The 21184-nt window shown below is 45.9% G+C and overlaps 1 long non-coding RNA gene across 1 annotated transcript in view; it reads right to left on the reverse strand.

Moving 5' to 3' along the window:
- Positions 1-21184, reverse strand: part of LOC130363025 (uncharacterized) — a 95568-nt gene that overhangs the window by 46407 nt on the left and 27977 nt on the right. The window lies entirely within an intron of this gene.

Raw genomic sequence — 21184 nt, forward strand, 5'->3', positions numbered from 1 at the left:
CAGAGTCCACCAGGTATATAAATCTTCCTGGACTTTCTTGTACCTAGATTCGCCCTCTTCGAGAGTAGTTACAGTATTCTGACTAACGAATCTCTGGTAAAATGGGGGCATCTCCACGTCTTCGACAGGTGGTTCCTCGCCGGGGGCCATTCAAGATAGTACATCAGCGTTGACATTGGACTTGCCGCTTCTGTACTTGATAGTGAAGTCATAATTGGCCAACCTTGAAGCCCACCGCTGCTCAATGGCACCCAGTTTGGTGGTGTTCAGGTGGGCCAACCGATTATTATCCGTATAGACAGTGAATGGTGTGGCAGCCAGGTAGTCTTTAAACTTCTCAGTCACAGCGCATACGAGGGCAAGGAGTTCCAGCTTGAAGGAGCTGTAATTGGCATCATTATTTTTGCTCTGCGCAAATTAAGACTGGCATAGGCTATCACCCACTCTTGTCCGTCCTGGACTTGGGATAGGACCGCCCCCAAACCTTCAAAACTGGCTTCGGTGTACAGCCGGAACAGCTGAGTGTAGTCTGGATACGCCAGGATGGGTGGTTCTGTCAACAGGTGTTTCAGGGCTTGGAAGGCTCCTGGGGTCCTTGGTCCAGTCCACAGGCAGCTTCCCACTGTAGTTCTCCTTCGCTGTACCCCTCAGGAGGGCTGTGAGGGGTTCTGCAATCTGAGAGAAATGAGGATTGAAGCGGCAGTAGTAGTCAGCAAATCCCAGAAAGCTTCTGATGTCTTTCACTGTGCGCGGAGTAGGCCAGTTCTTAACAATTTCTGCCTTGTCGTGATTAGGCTGGACTCCCACGGCACTGACAGCGTGACCTAAGTAGTGTACCTGAGGTTTAAGTAGATGGCACTTGGAAGGCTTGATCTTCAATCCATGTTTGATCAACACTTGGAAGACGTCTGACAGCTGACCAAGGTGTTCTTGATAGGACTTAGAGTATACGATGACATCATCAAGGTACAGCAGGACACTCTGGAAGTTTAAATGGCCCAAGCATCGCTCGCTGTCTCTCTTTGATAGGTGTGATATATAGACCACCTGATCGTCTACTAGTTGAAGAAGTAGCTAAAATGACGATGAAAAGAGAAGTTATCATTATGGGAGACTTCAATCTTCCGGATATAAACTGGAAAACCAAAATAGCTAGTTCTGCCAGGAGTACAGATATTCTAAATTCCCTACTGGGATTATCTCTACAACAAGTGGTTGAGGAGCCAACCTGGAGGGAGGCCATTTTGAATTTGGTATTCACAAATGGGGATTTGGTATATGATGTTATTGTAGGCGAAAGCTTGGGATCTAGCGCTCACCAGTCAGTGTGGTTTAATATAAGAACAGTGAAGGAGTCACACCACACAAAACAAAAGTTTTAGATTTTAGAAAAACAGACTTTTCAAAAATGAGATTAGTCATAAATGAGTCCCTATCAGACTGGAACGGATTACATGGAGTCAAGAAGAAATGGGAATACTTAAAAGACGCATTGTTGAAGGCAACAGAAAATTGCGTTAGACTTGTCAGTAAAAGCAGGAAAAGGAAGAGACCACTGTGGTACTCAGCAGAAGTGGCCAAAATCATAAAAAACAAAAAGCTAACATTTAGTAATTATAAAACAACCCAGACCAATGAAGATAGAGAAATCTACAAGACTAGGCAGAAAGAGGCCAAGCAAGTTATAACAACTTCTAAAGCACAGGCAGAAGAAAAACTAGCTCAGTCTGTGAAAAAAGGGGATAAGACATTCTTCAGATATATAAATGGAAAAAGGAAATTAAAACAAGTAATAACTAAATTAAAAACAAAGGAAGGAAGGTATGTAGAAGAGAATAAGGGGCTAGCCGACTGCCTTAATGAATACTTCTGTTCAGTTTTTACAGAAGAAAAAGAAGGAAAAGGACCTCAATTAGGGAGGAAGACTAATGAATTGTTTGATTTATGTGTCTTTACAGAGGAAGAGGTTCTACGTTTGCTATCTAAAGTGAAGACAAATAAGTCACAGGGGCCTGATGGGATACACCCAAAATTATTAAAAGAGCTTAGTGATGAGCTAGCAAAACCGTTACCAGATTTATTTAACCAATCACTGGTAACAGGAGTTGTCCCGGGAAACTTGGAAATTAGCAAATGTTGTGCCCATTCACAAGAAAGGTAGTAGGGAGGAACCAAGCAACTATAGGCCAGTAAGTCTGACATCAATAGTGGGAAAATTAATGGAAACCCTACTAAAGGATAGGATTGTGGAACATCTAAAATACCATGGATTGCAAGATGAAAAACAACATGGGTTTACTTCAGGAAGATCATGTCAAACAAATATTATTGATTTTTTTGACTGGGTGACTAAAATAGTAGATGGCGGAGTGGCAGTAGACATCGCAAACCTAAATTTTAGTAAGGCTTTTAACACTGTCCCACATAGAAGACTTATCAATAAACTACAGTCATTGAACTTGGATTCCCATATTGTTGAGTGGATTAGGCAGTGGCTGAGTGACAGACAACAGAGGGTTGTAGTCAATGGAAAATATTCAAAGCAAGGTCTTGTTACCAGTGGGGTACCTCAGGGATCTGTACTGGGACCAATATTGTTTAATATCTTCATTAGTGATACCGCAAAAGGTCTCGATGGTAAGGTATGTCTTTTTGCTGATGACACAAAGATATGTCACAGGGTTGATGTTCCTGGAGGGATATGCCAAATGGAAAATAATTTAGGAAAACTAGAAGAGTGGTCAGAACTCTGGCAACTGAAATTTAATGTGGACAAGTGCAAGATAATGCACCTGGGGCGTAAAAACCCTCGGGCAGAATATAGAATATGTGATACAGTCCTGACCTCAGTATCTGAGGAGAGGGATTTAGGAGTAATTTTTTCAGAAGACTTAAAGGTAGGAAGACAATGTAATAGAGCAGCAGGAAACACTAGCAGAATGCTTGGATGTATAGGGAGAGGTATAATTAGTAGAAAGAGAGAAGTGCTCATGCTGCTGTACAGAACACTGGTGAGGCCTCACTTGGAGTATTGTGCGCAGTACTGGAGGCCGTATCTCCAGAAGGATATAGATACTCTAGAGAGAGTTCAAAGAAGAGCTACTAAACTAGTACATGGATTGCAGGATAAAACTTACCAGGAAAGGTTAAAGGAGTACTCTAGTCCAGAGTATTCCTGCTCCGTTCTGCCCGGGCTGCAAAATAAATGAAAATGAACCCTCACTCACCTCCCTGGGTTCCTGCGGAGCGCCACTACACCGGTCCTCCGGTGCATCTCCTTCATACTTCCGGGTGTAACGAAGCGTCACATGGCGCTCAACCTATCGCCGGCCGCCGCGATGTTCAGCCTCGGCCGGCGATAGGCTGAGCGCCATGTGACGCTTCGTTACACCCGAAAGTATGAAGAGGATGGACCGGAGGACCGATCAGCTGTAGTGGCGCTCCGCGGGAACCCAGGAAGGTGAGAGATGGTTCATTTTCATTTATTTTGTAGCCCGGGCAGAACGGAGCAGGAATACTCTGGACTAGAGTACTCCTTTAAAGGACCTTAACATGATTAGCTTGGAAGAAAGAAGAGACAGAGGGGATATGATAGAGACTTTTAATACATAAAGGGAATCAACACGGTAAAGGAGGAGAGCATATTCAAAAGAAGAAAAACTACCACAAGAGGACATAGTTTTAAATTACAAAGACAAAGGTTTCTGCAGTAATATCAGGAAGTATTACTTTACTGAGAGAGTAGTGGATGCATGGAATAGCGTTCCTGCAGAAGTGGTCGCTGCAAATACAATGAAGGAGTTTAAACATGCATGGGATAAGCATAAGGCTATCTGTGATAGCCTGGGGAATGTAGGGTATGGGGAGTGTAGCTGTGCGGTTACTAAAGGGTGCTTATTAACCCTTGCTATTCATGACGCCAGGGTGCTGGCTCCTCAATAATGCTTTTCCTACCGCCACCCTTCCCAAGAGCGATAGGGAGGTAGATAATAAGAATAGATTGTCCACAACCGGAGAGTTTTCTGAAACAGGATTAACTTTTACTGAAGGTTTTCTGCAAGCTTCAATAACATAACAGTCTCTCAGCATAACAACAACAGATTAGGGGAATTAGTTGTGGTCCAGTAGTCACGCTAGCTTTAGCAGGGAGTTAAATTTTAACTCACGGTTTTGGTTCAGCTGAGGCCGGCAGTTTTTTTAGGCCTAGCGTGTCTTTGAAAGTTGCGTAGATCCGTCCTGCTAGTCCGGCATCCACGAGAGCAGCAACCCAAGAGAGCGATAATTGGACGCAGCTCCCTTATATGGGCAGGGGCTGGACTAGTGCTAATTGGTCCATACTGATGTCAACCTCCGTTACAGAGATTTGTGGGTAACATGTGACCCAAGGACCTCCTAAGGTCCTACAACATACCATAGAGGTTACTAGCATGGTCACGTGACCGAAGATCCTGCGATGCTGAACAAGGTAAGTACTATACATTACTATAAAATATATATAATTATTAAATATCTACATATATTAGCATTATAGATAAACTTGAGGAGAGGTGACTAGGGGCTGTCCCCCCCTGAGGAACCCTACCTGAACCTAGTTACTCTGACTTTGGGGACCTCTATACTATGTACGGTATGCAATACGGTACCGGGACACCACATATCCTTCATATAAGATAGGGCCAGGGACTATTGATGGGATTAGATTATTGGGCAGACTAGATGGGCCAAATGTTTCTTATCTGCCAACACATTCTATGTTTCAATGTTTCTATGATAGGGGGGTTGTCGCCTGTCAAAATTGATGCTGGATCATGGATGTACGTCCAAAGTCTGTAGGATGCTTACTGAAGGCTTCATTGTACCTCCTGGCGACATTGATAACCCTGTTGACTTGATCCTTCGTGGTGGTCTCGTCTCCGACTTGAAGTTGCTCCCATCAGGGTTGGGGGTACTTTCCACAGACCCTGAAGTCACTTGGGCTGCGCATTGTCGAGCCCCTTTGCGTTCTGATAAAATATCACCTGGCTCTAGGAGATACAACAGGGCCACTGGAGTGCACTTTGGTAGAATGGTAGCCACACTTGACAAATTGACTTGTCGGACTGGAACTTTCCCATCAATAACGGTGACTAGACTCCTTGCTGCTCGAACTAGTGGATGATCTTCCAACTGTATTGGCCAGGGGCGTCACTTGGCTAAGAGATCCGAGGCACGGGCCCCGAAGGTAAGGATCGGTGCCCCGGATCTCAGCTCCCCCTGCCACTAAACATTATGCAGCAACAGGTCGGGCCCTTGGACATGGCTCTAGAGCCTGGCCCTGCTGCTGCTTACACTTGTTTTCCCCTAGTTACCTTTAATGCTGCTGCCCTTTAAAAAACTATTGCCGGGTCAGTCAGGCCAGGGGCTGATGGGAGTGTACGTGCACCGCGTAGGCACGCACGTCTCCTCCAAGTCCCTGGCGTGTTGCAGCCTCCTACTCCGTGACGTAGTAGGAGAACAGAAGGATTCCTGCAGCCTCCCCTGCTTCACACTGCAGCACCGCGGATCTCCAGGAATGCGGCAGGTGAGTAGAGAGACTGAGGATTGTTTGCTGTAAAGATTAGGAGGAGAACAAGCACTGAGTTGGGGGGGGGGGATGGGACCTTTTGGTGTCTGGTATGTGTGTGCAGGTGGATGGGCAGTGGTGTGAGCAATGAGGAGACTGGGAATAGCAGTGGGAGTTGTAGTTTTGCAACAGTTGGAGGCACACTGGTTGGGAAACACTGGCTTAGACCAATGTCACTGTATCCTGGGATTTGGGCATCTATGAAAATTGCTAAAATAAATTCCCACCCCTATACAATCAATGAAAGTGCCTGTGTGGATCAAAAGTAGCCTTCACCTACTTTGCAGAAAGAATAATTTGCAAATCCTAATATACCTGACATGTTTTGTCCTAACATGAGGACTGTAGTCCTGAAATCTTACTACTGTTACATATAAATCCATGTTATCAGCTCATCTGTATGTGGTCTGGTATGTGTGTGCAGGGGGGAGGGCAGTGGTGTGAGCAATGAGGAGACCAACCAAGGGGTGGAGGGTGGTATGTGGTGATGATGATTGATTTGCAATGATGAGAAGACAGGATGGGGTGCAGGGGTGCAATGATGGTGATGAGGAGACCAAGGATGGGGGGATATAAGCTAGAAGGGGGGGGGTGCAATGCTGAGGAGACCATGGTGGGGAGGGCTTAATATGGAGTGCAGGGGTTACTAGACCAAAGATGGGTGGGGGTTTTTAAGGGTTGTGTGGGGTGCTGAGGTGATGGGGAGACCAGGATGCGTCAGGAGGGGTTGGGCATTGGGGTGATGAGCCTGACATTGAGATGTTGAGGAGACAGAGGATGGGGTGAAGGGTATGCAGTAATGAGGAAACCGAGGATTGGGGAATGTGTGTGTGTGTGTATGTTTGATAGTTGTGTGTAAGTATAATGTATAATAGATGTGTGTATGTATATATGACAGATGTGTCACACATACACTTAGGGGTTGGGGGGTATAGGGGTGCATGAAAAGGACTAACAAGTGTAGGGAAAAGATGGTTGGATGAAGGAGGAAGACTTATATTGTGTTCAGGGTACAGTGTATAGCAGGGTTATATTTCAAGGGTACAGTGTGTGGCAGCATTATATTCAGGTGGTACAATGTGTGGCAATATTATATTCAGAGGATACAGTGGTTGGCAGTATTATATTCAGGGTGCTTGGTATTTGTCAGGAATATAATTATTATTGTCATCATAGAGAGGATGAGGATCTGCTGACAAATTAAGAAACCAATGATGCTCGGGCGTCAGACAGAGAAGATGGAGCTGGAAGAAGTCCTGACATCTGGACCAGATGAGGAAGAACAGGAAAGACAACAGAGAAGACGTCACTCAGGTCCCTGATATCCTTGTGTATTTTCCTGATTTGTCCCATCAGAGCTGGATTCACTTGTATGTTCTGCAGTGATGATGGCTGTACCGCAATCTGTGGCTCTCCAGCTGTTGCAAAAGGGCAACTCCCATAAAACCTGAGGTTCTTCAGACTTGATGGGAGTTATAGCTTTGCAATGTGGTAGCCCTTGGGGGGTGTATTGTAGTGGTGGTATGGTAACGGTATGTGAGGGGTTAATATTAACCCTGTCACTCGTGACGCCAGGGTGAGGGCTGGTATTATTTAGATATAGCTTCGGCCTATCGCCGCCCTTCCCAGAAATGACAGGCGTATGCAGATAATGACTGAAGGTCCACACTGGAGTTAAAATGGAACTGAAGTAAACTTTACTCTTGAACTTGCGGTACATTCAGTAACAGTCTCTGTATTACACTTGTATAGAATTCAATGACTGACAGTTGCTGTGGACCTTGCGTCTTTTGCAGGCTAATAGAATCAAGGTGATTGGTGCGTGGATCCGTCCGGATTTAGGGGTAGATTAGGTCCGGTAGTCCCGCAGAGTGTTTGGGGATTGATACACTCTATAACTATAATTGTTCAGCCGTTGCCGCAAGGCTCATGCTTAACTCACTGCGATTACTGCTGTACAGGTCTTCTCTCATCAAGAGCACAGGAGCAAGAGAGCTAAAATGGCTGCCGCGTCCCTTATATGGACAGGGGGCGGAGCCTAATTTGATAGGTCCAAGGTCAGCTGTCACTCACTGTCACACAGGCTTCTGGGTGATCACCTGACTTCCTATACACATAATAATACCAAAACGAGTCTAGAAATACCAAAGTGAGGCCTGGAACGCATCCAGAGTGAGGCTTGGAACGCATCACATAACCCAAAGGCCCTGCGACGCCATAGAAACAAGTAATTAACCATTTATTTACATATATTATGCTATTTACATTAACCTATGCATAAATTACTAATTATATACTAGAATAGAGGCGACTAGGGGTAGACTGGATTAATAGGAATCCCTACGTCCTAGAGACTCTGGCTATGGGGACATATAAATAAACAAGTACCGTATAGAATGCGGTACTGGGACACCACATCAACATCTGGAGAGCCACTTAAACCATGGTTATTGGTGGGGGTCCCAGCAGCCTGACCCCCACCATAACAATGGGCTGCTTATTCTAAAATGCCCGGGCCTATTTTTGGTCCCAGTGGAGAGAAAAGAGGGATAATAGTTTGGTGAGTACTCCTAATGTAGAATACCCTGCTGGCATGAAGGCACGGTATACAGCAGTCCCTCCCAACTTGGGTGCCTCCAGTGGTTGCAAACCTACAATACTAGCATGCTGGGAGTTGTAGTTTTGCAACAGCTGGAGGCACACTGGTTTGGAAACATTGGTATACAATATATATATATATATATATATATATATATATATATATATATATGGTAAGTAATTTAATTGTACAAAGTGACCCATCTTCAGAACAGTGAATGCAGCTCTGGATCAGGAGCAACATTTGTTCTACTCCAGAGCTGTACTCACTATTCTGCTGGTGGGGTCACTGTGTACATACATTACATTACTTATCCTGTACTGATCCTGAGTTATATCCGGTATTATACTCCAGAGCTGCACTCACTATTCTGCTGGTGAGGTCACTGTGTACATACATTACTTATCCTGTACTGATCCTGAGTTATATCCTGTAAATCTTTTATTAGAAAAATATAAATCATAACAAACACAGAACCAGCACAACTTTGCCATAATGGAAAACAACAAAATTAAATAACATAAACCCATACTTTTCAAGAACAAAAATCCTGCCTAAACGGCCAGCCCAGCTTTTCCTAAAAATACTAATACTACACCAAACATAACCAAACACACTCACATGCATGCATACCTAATGTGCAAAAACCAAAAATAAAATAGCATATTTAGCTTTAACTAAAAAAAAAAAAAAAATTTTTTTATATATATTGCAAACATAAAACAACCCAAAAAAGTCCACAACAGATACAAAAATACAAAAAAAAATACAAAAAAAAACTGGTTCGACCGCCATCTATCACTACTATAAACACTATATAATACACAAACCAAGATATAAAACAAACAAAATTATAATATTTACTATATATACTATATACATACTATATACATATAACCTATATACACCTATAAATATACAGAAAACACACCTACAAATATAATAAAACAACCTACTCTAAACTGTCCCTTCACCCACACCACCCGCCCTCCTGTACATGGGTCAGAGTCCATAGAGTTCATAGTCCTCAATGTCCAGTCCATAACTGACCCATGCCAGGTCCACCAAAACAAACAACCACCACCACCCACAAAAACACCCTCCCAACCTAGAACTCCTCCCAACCAACTTTACCATAACCAGCTTTATAATATACAAAAACAAACAATACAAACCACTTTAGGCCCTACATAACTTTAGCGTCTGAAAACAAAACAAAAAGCTATGGTGCACATGCATTAGCCCACCACCAGGAAGAAGGATGGCAATCCTGATACATACAGAATTTACATTCTTTCCCTAACTGCACCCTACCTCTCACCCTACCATTATCCCTAAAAATAAACTGACCCTACTATCACCCTAACCCTGTCCCTACATCACTGTCCCTAACCAAAACCAGGGTACTCTACCCAAAAGGTCTAGTACCTAGGGCACATCAAAACAAAACCCTCTCCATAGGAGAGAAGCCATACTGGTACCAAGACTGCCATACTCCAAAGACCTGATCTTCCCAAGGTCACCGGTGATGTTCCTACAGACCTCCACCTCGGAGAGGACTTTCCGCTGTGTAGACACTAAACACCGTGCATTCCACGTGTAGTACCTAACCACTAAACTGACTAAGAATAAAGTGCCCCGATCACGGCCACCCAGGGTCCTGAATGCCCCATAAGCCCATTCCGGATAGGTAAGTTGACTCCAGCCGATGGAAGCGCCCACCCGGTTGTAGACCCCTATATTAAAGGGACAATGAAGCAGGAAATGGTCCATGCTTTCCAGCATGTCCCCGCACTCTTCTCGGGGACACCCCCGGTCATCAGATCTCCTACACTTCAAATTGTCCCTCACATATAGCTTCCCCTGAAAGCAGCGCCAGGCCAAGTCCCAAAACTTCTGGGGGATCCTTTTCGTGTCTAAAAGATACAACCCCACCCTCAGATCCCGACCTGGGCAGTCCCTGAGCGCCAGAGGCTTCTGGAAGTGGGTCAACAGAACCCGTTTGTCAAGGAACTGCCTTGACTGGGTCCTGATCTCCCACACTCCCAGACCCCACCTACGTTTCGCCTTCAGAGTCGGGGTAGCGTAAGCCGGAAGGTATCCATGGGGCGTACGGAGGTCCTTCACTTGCCTTCCTGTCTCCCATTCCTGGAAGAAAGGCCGAAACCACTCCCTGCAAGAGAGTACCCACGGAGGAGCCCTCTCTGACCAGAGGTTTGAGATGTTAGCTTTCAAGAAGGTGTTCGTTAAGAACACCACGGGGTTTACCATAGATAAACCCCCTAGTCTCCTCGTGCGGTACGTAACCCCCCTCTTGACTAGGTTCATCCTGTTCCCCCATAACAGATGGAAAAACAGGCTGTAGATCCTAGTATAGTAAGCCTCTGGCAAGATACATACGCTGCCCAGATAGATAAACAAGGGGAGAAGGTACGATTTGATCAGGTGTACCCTTTCCCTGAGGGTCATAGACCAACCCTTCCACTGATCCACCTTCTGAGTGGCATCCTGGAGCTTACCATCCCAGTTTTTGGTGGGATAATCATCCTGGCCGAATGTGATGCCCAGAAGTTTTGCTGACTCTTGGGGCCCTGGAAGGGTGTCCGGGAGATAAAACGTGGGATCTCCCCCTCCCAGCCAGAGACATTCACACTTATCCTGGTTGATCTTAGACCCAGATGCCTCCGAGTAGCGGTCCACTTCCAACATCACCACATCGACCTCCTCTCTCGAGGACACGAAGATGGTGACATCATCAGCGTACGCCACCACTCTCTGGGCGACATCCAGCTCCGCCAGACTCATCCCGACTCCCGCCAACGGCCCACAATCTACCCTCCGGATGAAGGGATCGATTGCGAACACGTATAAAAGCGGGCTCAAGGGACAACCCTGACGGACTCCGGACCCCACCTCAAAAGAGCGGCCAGACCAACCGTTCCCAAGTGGGAAACTCTCTGCCTCTGCATACAAGATCTTAAGCCAATTAACAAAAGTACTCGGTAAGCCATATCTCAGGAGGGCGGACCAGAGATACTCGTGGTTCACCCGATCAAATGCTTTGGCCTGATCCAGGGACAGCAAGTACCCCTTTCAGAGACCTGCACTACTCCGCTCCACTGCCTCCCTGACACTAAGGACAGCACTTAAGGTGCTTTGGCCCGGAACAGAGCTGTGCTGGGCCCCCGAAAGGAGCCGGGGTGAAAACTTCACCAGCCGATTAAACAGTATCTTGGCCAGAAGCTTCCTGTCCGTATTGAGAAGAGCTATGGGCCTCCAATTCTCAATCCGGCTAGGATCTTTACCCTTTGAGAGAAGAATCAGGGCTGACCTCCTCATTGACTTCGGCAGAGTGCCCGAGGAGAGACACTCATTGAATACCTCAGTCAAGAGGGGAGCTAAAGACTCCTTAAAGGTCTTGTACCACTCGGATGTTAAGCCATCCGGACCTGGTGACTTCTTGGGGGCAAGCCCCTCGATCGCCAGTCTCACTTCCTCTTCCCTGATTTTTTCTGCCAAAACATCAAGAGAGGGGTCTACCCCTGGCTCAGGAATGGTTTCAGCCAGGAAAGCCGACATCCCGTCTCGATCTAGATCCTTCCTTCCCAAGAGATGCGAGTAAAAGGATCTGACGACCTCCAAGATCCCTGATCTGGACCGATTCAGAGATCCTGTACTATCGATCAGTCCTGAAATGACTTTACTACTCACTGACATCTTACAGTTTCTGTAAGGGTCGGGCGAGCGGTACTTCCCAAAATCCCTCAAAATCCCTCTCAAAAACCAAAGTGCCTATCGTACTGACACCTCATCAGCAAGGATTTCACTCTGGAGATATCCTCTCGGCTACCTCCAATCGAGATGAGAAGCTCGAGTTTCCTCCTCAGTCCCTGATACAGGCGATACCTGTTCAGGGACCTGAGGCTCGAGAGCTGGCGGAAGAACCCCGCAACCCGCTTCTTGAACATCTCCCACCACTCTGACTTACTACTACATAGGCCCAGTAAAGGTACCTGACTCTGAAGAAAATCCTCAAAGGACTGTCTTATCTCCGCTTCCTCCAGGAGGGACGAATTCAGCTTCCAATAACCTTTACCCATCCGAGGGGTCTCTGAAACATTCAGGGAAAACAAAATCATACAGTGATCGGAGAACTCCACCTCAACCACGGACACTGCGGAAGAGACGGCTTCCTCCTTCAAATAAAACCTGTCTATTCTAGACCTGCAGCTACTTCGATGATAGGTGAAACCCGCGTGGCCTGAGGGGCTCCGGATGTGGGCATCCTCTAGGCGAGCTTCCCTAACTATACTATTGAGAGCTATGCTATCATAAGCCAACCGATCATTGGAGCCTCTCCTATCTTGGGATCTCGTGACAGTATTGAAATCCCCTCCAAAGATAACCTGTCGGCTTGTAAAAAGAAAGGGCTTAATCCTCATAAAGAGATCTTTTCGTCCCCACTTGGTTTGTGGGGCGTAGATGTTAATAAGCCGGAGCTCTTGCCCCTTCATGAGGACATCTAAGATCAGGCACCTCCCCATTTCTAACTCAATAACCCGTCTGCCTTCAACAGGAGCGGTAAAAAGGACCGCCACCCCACTATACGGCTCAGCCGCAAGAGACCAGTGGGAGGGGCCACGCCTCCACTCTCTCCTGGCTTTTATCAGGGAGGCAAGATCTGACAACCTGGTCTCTTGTAAAAAGAAAATGTCAGCTTCAACATGGCCGAGAAAATCAAAGGCTGCGAATCTAGCCGTATCAGACTTTATACTGGCACAGTTAATAGATGCCAGTGTCAATGGGGTGAGTGCCGCCATCATGGGTGATTGAGATAGACGGCCCTAACCCCCTCATTTTTGTTTCTTCTTTACCCCCTCATCCCCAGATGAGGAGGCTTCCTTGTCTTTGGACCGTTTTTTTTATTCTGACTGGTCCATTTTAGAATCCCCATCTCCGCCTGGCTCTGGTTTGGCCCCATCCCTTGAGGAAATTGCCCCATCAGGACAGGGCCCATTTCCCCCTGGAGGCTCCCCCACTTCAGGCACCCCATCTCTGACCCCCCCTCCAAGGAGGGGGAGGAGATGTCTTCAAGGACAGAGTACCGGTTAGACAGATCAATCAGAGGGGGGGCAGGTAAGCTTCCGCTTGGGACCTGGTCCGCAGCACAGGGACTAGAGGGCTCTGACCTCTTCTTTCTCCCTTTACTGCCCTTCTTTTTTGGCCTCTCTTCACCCTCCTCATCCACACTTTCACAGTGGGAGGAATCGGAAAGATCGGCCTTGCTGCCCTCTTCTTTACAGATTCTCCCCATTTCCTCTTCCAGCACATTCTCCCCCAGGGTCTCAGCAGTTTCAGGACTAACCTCAGGAGCAGGGCCAGAAGCTACCCCTGCCACATGGGATCTCTCCAGTTCCCTGCTCCTTCTCCGATTAGCCTCCCGCCTCAGCTTGGCGGGACTTTTCCTCTTCACTGACCCTGTTGCACCTTCACCCGCACTCGTGCCCTCCCCAGCTGAGGCAACATTACTGCTCTCCCCAGCCAAGGTGACCGTCGCACGGGCAAAGGCGCTAGGACAATGGCTGAAAGGGTGTCCTAAGACACCACACAGATGACACCTGATCTGCCTACAGGATGCGGCAAGATGACCTACCCCACCACACAGAGCACAGACCTGCACGGTACAGGCTGCGCTAAAATGAGTGGGGCTGCCACACCTGTGACAGACCTTGGGCTTCCCCTGGTAGAAAACTTGGATTCTGTCTCTCCCAAGAAAAGCAGCTGATGGGATGTGGGCAACAGTGCTCCCTGAACGCTTCAGTTTGACGGAAAACGTCCAGGCCCCAGACCAGATCCCATGTTCGTCATAGTTCTTTTTTGGCATGTCCGTCACATCCCCATATCGGCTAAGCCAGGTCATAATGTCATAGCAAGATAGTGACTCGTTACGTGTCAAAACGGTCACTTTCTTGGCCAGATTCTGACGGGATATCGCCTTTACGGTATCATGCTAGGTATGTACTATAAAGAAAAAAGAATAAATACTTGAAATTACTTAGGATGCATATTCAAAATTGGTACATTTATTAGAAGTATATGACAATCATGAAAGCCTGAGGCTTGAGAAAGGCTGCATTGTTTGCAGCTGAAACGTTGCTATGTGCGTGTTGATGGAATAAACACTATCCACCTTTTTCATCATATTGGAGTGCTGCAGTGATCTTTTTGAACCTCTACCTATTTTTTGGAAACCTGTATCCGAGGAATTCCACGCTGACTTGCACCCACCTACATTGGATCCTAATTGGAGTGCCTCTACCTTCTCTTTTTTCTCCAGCTATTTATCTATCTAATATACATCTATCTATCTCATATCTATCTCATATTTATCTATCTATCTCATATCTATCTTATATCTATCTATCCCATATCCATCTGTCTGTCTGTCTGTCTATCTATCCATCTAATATCTATCTATCTATCTATCTATCTCCTATCTATCTAGCTATCTAATATCTATCTATCTCATATATCTATCTATCTCATATCTATCTATCTATCTATCTATCTATCTATCTATCTAATATCTATTTCCTATCTATCTATCTATCTCATATCTATCTAGCTCATATATATCTCTTATCTATCTATCTATCTATCTATCTGTATATCTAACCAAATAAAGCGTCCCACAGCACTCCAGTCAGGTGAAGAAATCAAAAACGATTTATTCTCTCATATGTGGCAAGCAACGTTTCGACTGTCTGCACAGTCTCTATCAAGCAGTTGAAACGTTGCTTGCCACATATAAGAAAATAAATTGTTTTTGATTTCTTCACCTGACTGGAGTGCTGTGGGACGCTTTATTTGGTTACTACAACTACTGCCAGTGACCTGGGCTGCAATTGGGCCTGCTTGCACCCACTCATCCTGATGCTGCTGGTGTGCTGCTCCGCTCTACTAATACTATCTAGCAACAGGAGAATACAGCAGCACACTGCTAGCACAAAGATATAGATGAAACATGAGTATATAGATAAAACATGAGTATATAGATAGAACATGAAAAGCTATACAGCTGTAATGTAATAAATGAAGATATGAAACTATGAAATAATGAGGTACTTAGCTTGCAAATTTGGCGCCAAATAGTGTGGATTGTCCCACCACGGTAAGGTGACCTCATTCTGGGACGGACCCTACACTGTGAATATGCCTCTGTGTGAACAGTACAGCAGACATTGCAAGGTCTGAAACATCCAAGGTACCTAATATACACCTAATAGAGGTGGGTGGGGTGCAGGCGCCAACATGGAGGTAGCCACTCCCCCGAATGTGTAACACAACCAAAGAATAAGTTGGCCAGCACTAGTGTTCCAAACTATTGTAAAAAACCTGGCTTGCAGGTGCAGGCTGCTGGGCTAAATATACAGCAACAGGAGAATACAGCAGCACACTGCTAGCACAAAGATATAGATGAAACATGAGTATATAGATAAAACATAAGTATATATATAGAACATGAAAAGCTATACAGCTGTAATGCAATAAATGAAGATATGAAACTATGAAATTATGAGGTGCTGGCCAACTCATTCTTTGGTTGTATTACACATATGGGGGAGTGGCTACCTCCTGCACCCCACCCACCTCTATTAGGTGTATATTAGGTACCTTGGATGTTTCAGACCTTGCATGCCTGCTGTACTGTTCACACAGAGGCATATTCATAGTGTAGGGTCCATCCCAGAATGAGGTCACCTTACCGTGGTGGGACGGTCCACGCTATTTGGCGCCAAATTTGCAAGCTAAGTACCTCATAATTTCATAGTTTCATATCTTCATTTATTGCATTACAGCTGTATAGCTTTTCATGTTCTATCTATATACTCATGTTTCATCTATATCTTTGTGCTAGCAGTGTGCTGCTGTATTCTCCTGTTGCTGTATATTTAGCCCAGCAGCCTGCACCTGCAAGCCAGGTTTTTACAATAGTTTGGAATACTAGTGCTGGCCAACTTATTATTTGGTTATATATCTATCTATCTCATATCTATCTATCTATCTATCTATCTATCTATCTATCTATCTATCTATATATATCTCATAACTATCTATCTATTTTATATCTCTCTCTCTCTCTTTGCTATCTATCTGTCTGTCTGTCTGTCTATCGATCTAAGATCTATCTATCTATCTCCTATCTCTATCTATCTCATATCTATCTATCTATCTATCCAACGATCTATCTCATATCTCTCTCTCATATCTATCTATATATCTATCTCATAACTATCGTTCTATCTCATAATTATCTATCTCATATCTCTCACATCTATATATCTATCTCATATCTATCTATATCTATCTCATATCTATCTAAAAAATAAAAATAAAAAAAAAAGGTAGAAGTTGGTCAGCACACAACCATTGTATGGACCAGGCACGCTGCTGTGGCAGAATTACAGCAGCACACTAATAGCACAAAGCTATATATGAAATATGATATGCTATATTGCTATAGTAAAAAATGTTGGTTCTTAGCTTACCATTTGGCCAAATAACATGAACCATCTATCTATCTATCTCTAATGTAAATGCAGTCCATTTTTTCATTTATTTATGATGTTCGAATTCCCATCACAAACCTTAAGAACTTTATACGAGGAAAAGTAATCTTCGCTTCCATCTGGTACAGAGGATAAAATCTTGACCTTTTCACAAATGAAACAGCCAACGCCACGGTGGCGTATAATAGTCTTAAGCACCAGAAATATTTATTATTATTTCTGTACGAATAATCCATTAAAATAATCCCAAGAACAATTCTCCAGGAATATCTGGAGGCAACCGCTGGATTTGAGTCGATTCTTTCACACAGATGTTGTGTATAAACCACTGGCAATCTGTACGGCATATATATGTAATCTTTAAACCGCCTTTACTGAATAAAGCAGCATATGCAGTTTATGTGAGATCCTCGCTAATGCCGATATATCACAGCAGAACTCTGTACGACGTCTACATCTTCTCCCTTGGCAAAGCTTAAAGGAATGATTTACAGTAGCTGCCGGCGTGTATATACCAGATTTACCTATAGACAATATAGGCCGGTGCATATAAGCAGCCATAGTGAAAGGGCATTTGCTAAAGTTTACAATACTACCTGAAACTTTATTTTATACTTTCACTTTTTTTTCTCTACTCTGCCTCTTGGGGGAGGGGTAGACTGGTTACAGGTGCATAAATCTTAGTTTGGGACTCTTCTGAGCATGCTCTGTTTGAGTTTTGCTTTGGAAGATAGTGAATCTGTGGTGTTGGAGTGACTGCCAAGTGCAAAAACATATTTGTGTGACTAATTACATTTGCACACAGTGGGATCACTACTCTACCTCTATGGGGAGGGGTAGATTGGTTACAGGTGCATAAATCTTAGTTTGGGACTCAGATCTGAGCATGCTCTGTCTGAGTTTTGCTTTGGAAGAGAGTGAATCTGTGGTGTTGGAGTGACTGCCAAGTGCAAAAACATATTTGTGTGAGTAATTACTAGAGATGAGCAAATTTTTGAAAAAAATGTAAAAAAATTGATTCGGCTGATTGAAAAATTAATTTCGGTCCGAATTTATTCATGGTAACTTGTTATTAAACATGGCTATTTCTGTCCTAGAGAATGCCAAAATAGCAATGTAGAACACTTTTCTTTGCTGAAACACGCATAGGGTGTGTGCTGCATTAGTGAAATAATACTGTCATTCAGTATGACATGCAGATCAGAGACGTGGCTATAGGAATCAATGTCACAGAGCGGCACGAAGACAGAATCTGGAGTTGGCGACAGCATGAGGAGACCATAGTGCCTGAATGATCCAGCCTGGAGGTAGCGGCAGCATGGGGACACCATGTAGTGCCTGAATGACACAGCATGGAGGTGTTGGCAGCATGAAGAGACCATATAGTGGCTTAATTACCCAGTGTGGAGGTGACGGCAGCATGAGGAGAACATATAGTGGCTAAATGACACAGCCTGGAGTTTGCGGCAGCATATAGTGGCTGAATGACACAGCGTGGAGGTGGCAGCAGCATGAGGAGACCATATAGAGGCTGAATGACACAGCGTGGAGGTGGCGGCAGCATGAGGAGACCATATGGTGGCTGAATGACACAGCGTGGAGGTGGCAGCAGCATGAGGAGACCATATAGTGGCTGAATGACACAGTGTGGAGGTGGCGGCAGCATGAGGAGAACATATAGTGGCTGAATGACACCACCTGGAGTTGGCAGCAGCATGAAGAGACCAAATAGTGGCTGAATGACACAGCCTGGCATTTGCAGCAGCATGATGAGACCATATAGAGGCTGAATGACACAGCGTGGAGGTGGCAGCAGCATGAGGAGACCATATAGTGGCTGAATAACCCAGTATGGCGGTGGCAGCAGAATGAGGAGATGATATAGTGCCTGAATGACACAGCATGGAGGTGGCGACAGCATGAGGAGACCATATAGTGGCTTAATGACACAGCCTGGAGTTGGCGGCAGCATAAGGAGACCATATAGCGGCTGAATGACACAGCATGGAGGTGGCGGCAGCATGAGGAGACCATATAGCGGCTGAATGAAACAGCATGGAGGTGGCGACAGCATGAGGAGACCGTATAGTGGCTGAATGACACAGCGTGGAGGTGGCGGCAGCAAGAGGAGAACATATAGTGGCTGAATGACACAGCAAGGAGTTGGCAGCAGCATGAGGAGACCATATAGTGGCTGAATGACCCAGCATGGAGGTGGCAACAGAATGAGGAGACGATATAGTGCCTGAATGACACAGCATGGAGGTGGCGACAGCATGATGAGGAGACCATATAGTGGGTTAATGACAGAGCCTGGAGGTGGCGGCGGCATGAGGAGACCATATAGTGGCTGAATGACAAAGCGTGGAGGTGGCGGCAGCATGAGGAGACCATATATCGCCTGAATGACACAGCGTGGAGGTGGCAGCAGCATGAGGAGACCATATAGTGGCAGAATGACACAGCCTGGAGTTGGCAGCAGCACGAGAAGACCGTATAGTGGCTGAATAACCCAGCGTAGAGGTGGCAGCAAGATGAGCAGACCATATAGTGCCTGAATGACACAGCATGGAGGTGGCCACAGCATGAGGAGACCATATAGTGGCTTAATGACACAGCCTGGAGTTGGCGTCAACATGAGGAAACCATATAACGGCTGAATGACACAGCATGGAGGCGGCGGCAGCATGATGAGACCATATAGTGCCTGAATGACACAGCGTGGAGGTGGCAGCAGCATGAGGAGACCATATAGTGCCTGAATGATACAGCATAGAGGTGGCAGCAGCATGAGTAGACCATATAGAGGCTGAATGACTCAGTCTGAAGTTGGCGGCAGCATGAGGAGAAAATATAGCGGCTAAATGACCCAGCGTGGAGGTGGCGGCAGCATGATGAGACCATATAGTGCCTGAATGACACAGCGTGGAGGTGGAAGCAGCATAAGGAGATCATATAGTGCATGAATGACACAGCGTGGAGGTGGCAGCAGCATTAGGAGATCATATAGTGGCTGAATGACACAGCATGGAGGTGGCAGCAGGATGAGGAGACCATATAACGGCTGAATGACACAGCTTGGAGGTGGCGGCAGCATGATGAGACCATATAGTGCCTGAATGACACAGCGTGGAGGTGGCAGCAGCAGAAGGATATCATATAGTGGTTGAATGACCCAGCGCGGACGTGGCGACAGCATGAGGAGACCATATATTGCCTTAATGACACAGCGTGGAGGTGGCAGCAGCATTAGGAGATCATATAGTGGCTGAATGACACAGCATGGAGGTGGCAGCAGGATGAGGAGACCATATAGTGCCTGAATGACACAGCATGGCGGTGGCAGCAGCATGAGGAGACCATATAGTGGCTGAATGACCCAGCATGGAGGTGGCAGAAGAATAAGGAGACCATAAAGTGCCTGAATGACACAGCGTGGAGGTGGCAGCAGCATGAGGAGATCATATGGTGGCTGAATGACACAGCGTGGACGTGGCGCCAGCAAGAGGAGACCATATAGTGTCTGAATGACACAGCCTGGAGGTGGCGGCAGCATGAGGAGACCATATAGTGCCTTAATGACACAGCGTGGAGGTGGCTGCAGCATAAGAAGATCATATAGTGGCTGAATGACACAGCATGGAGGTGGCAGGAGCATGAGTAGACCATATAACGGCTGAATGACACAGCGTGGAGGTGGCGGCAGCATGATGAGACCATATAGTGTCTGAATGACACAGCCTGGAGGTGGCGGCAGCATGAGGAGACCATATAGTGCCTTAATGACACAGCGTGGAGGTGGCAGCAGCATAAGAAGATCATATATTGCCTGAATGACACAGCGTGGAGGTGGCAGCAGCATGAGGAGATCATATAGTGGCTGAATGACACAGCGTGGACGTGGCGGCAGCAAAAGGAAACCATATAGTGACTGAATGACACAGCGTGGAGGTGGCAGCAGCATGAGGAGATCATATAGTGGCTGAATGACACAGCGTAAACGTGGTGGCAGCAAGAGGAAACCATATAGTGTCTGAATGACACAGCCTGGAGGTGGCGACAGCATGAGGAGAACATATAGCGGCTAAATGACCCAGCGTGGCGGTGGCAACAGCATGAGGAGACCATATAGTGCATTAATTACACAGCGTGGAGGTGGCAGCAGCATTAGGAGATCATATAGTGGCTGAATGACACAGCATGGAGGTGGCAGCAGGATGAGGAGACCATATAGTGCCTGAATGACACAGCGTGGCGGTGGCGGCAGCATGAGGAGACCATATAGTGGCTGAATGACCCAGCATGGAGTTGGCAGCAGGAAAAGGAGACCATATAGTGCCTGAATGACACATCATGGAGGTGACGGCAGCACGAGGAGACCATATATTGCCTGAATGACACAGCGTGGAGGTG

This window comes from Hyla sarda, chromosome 3 (genome assembly GCF_029499605.1).
Source record: "Hyla sarda isolate aHylSar1 chromosome 3, aHylSar1.hap1, whole genome shotgun sequence".
Lineage (NCBI taxonomy): Eukaryota > Metazoa > Chordata > Amphibia > Anura > Hylidae > Hyla > Hyla sarda.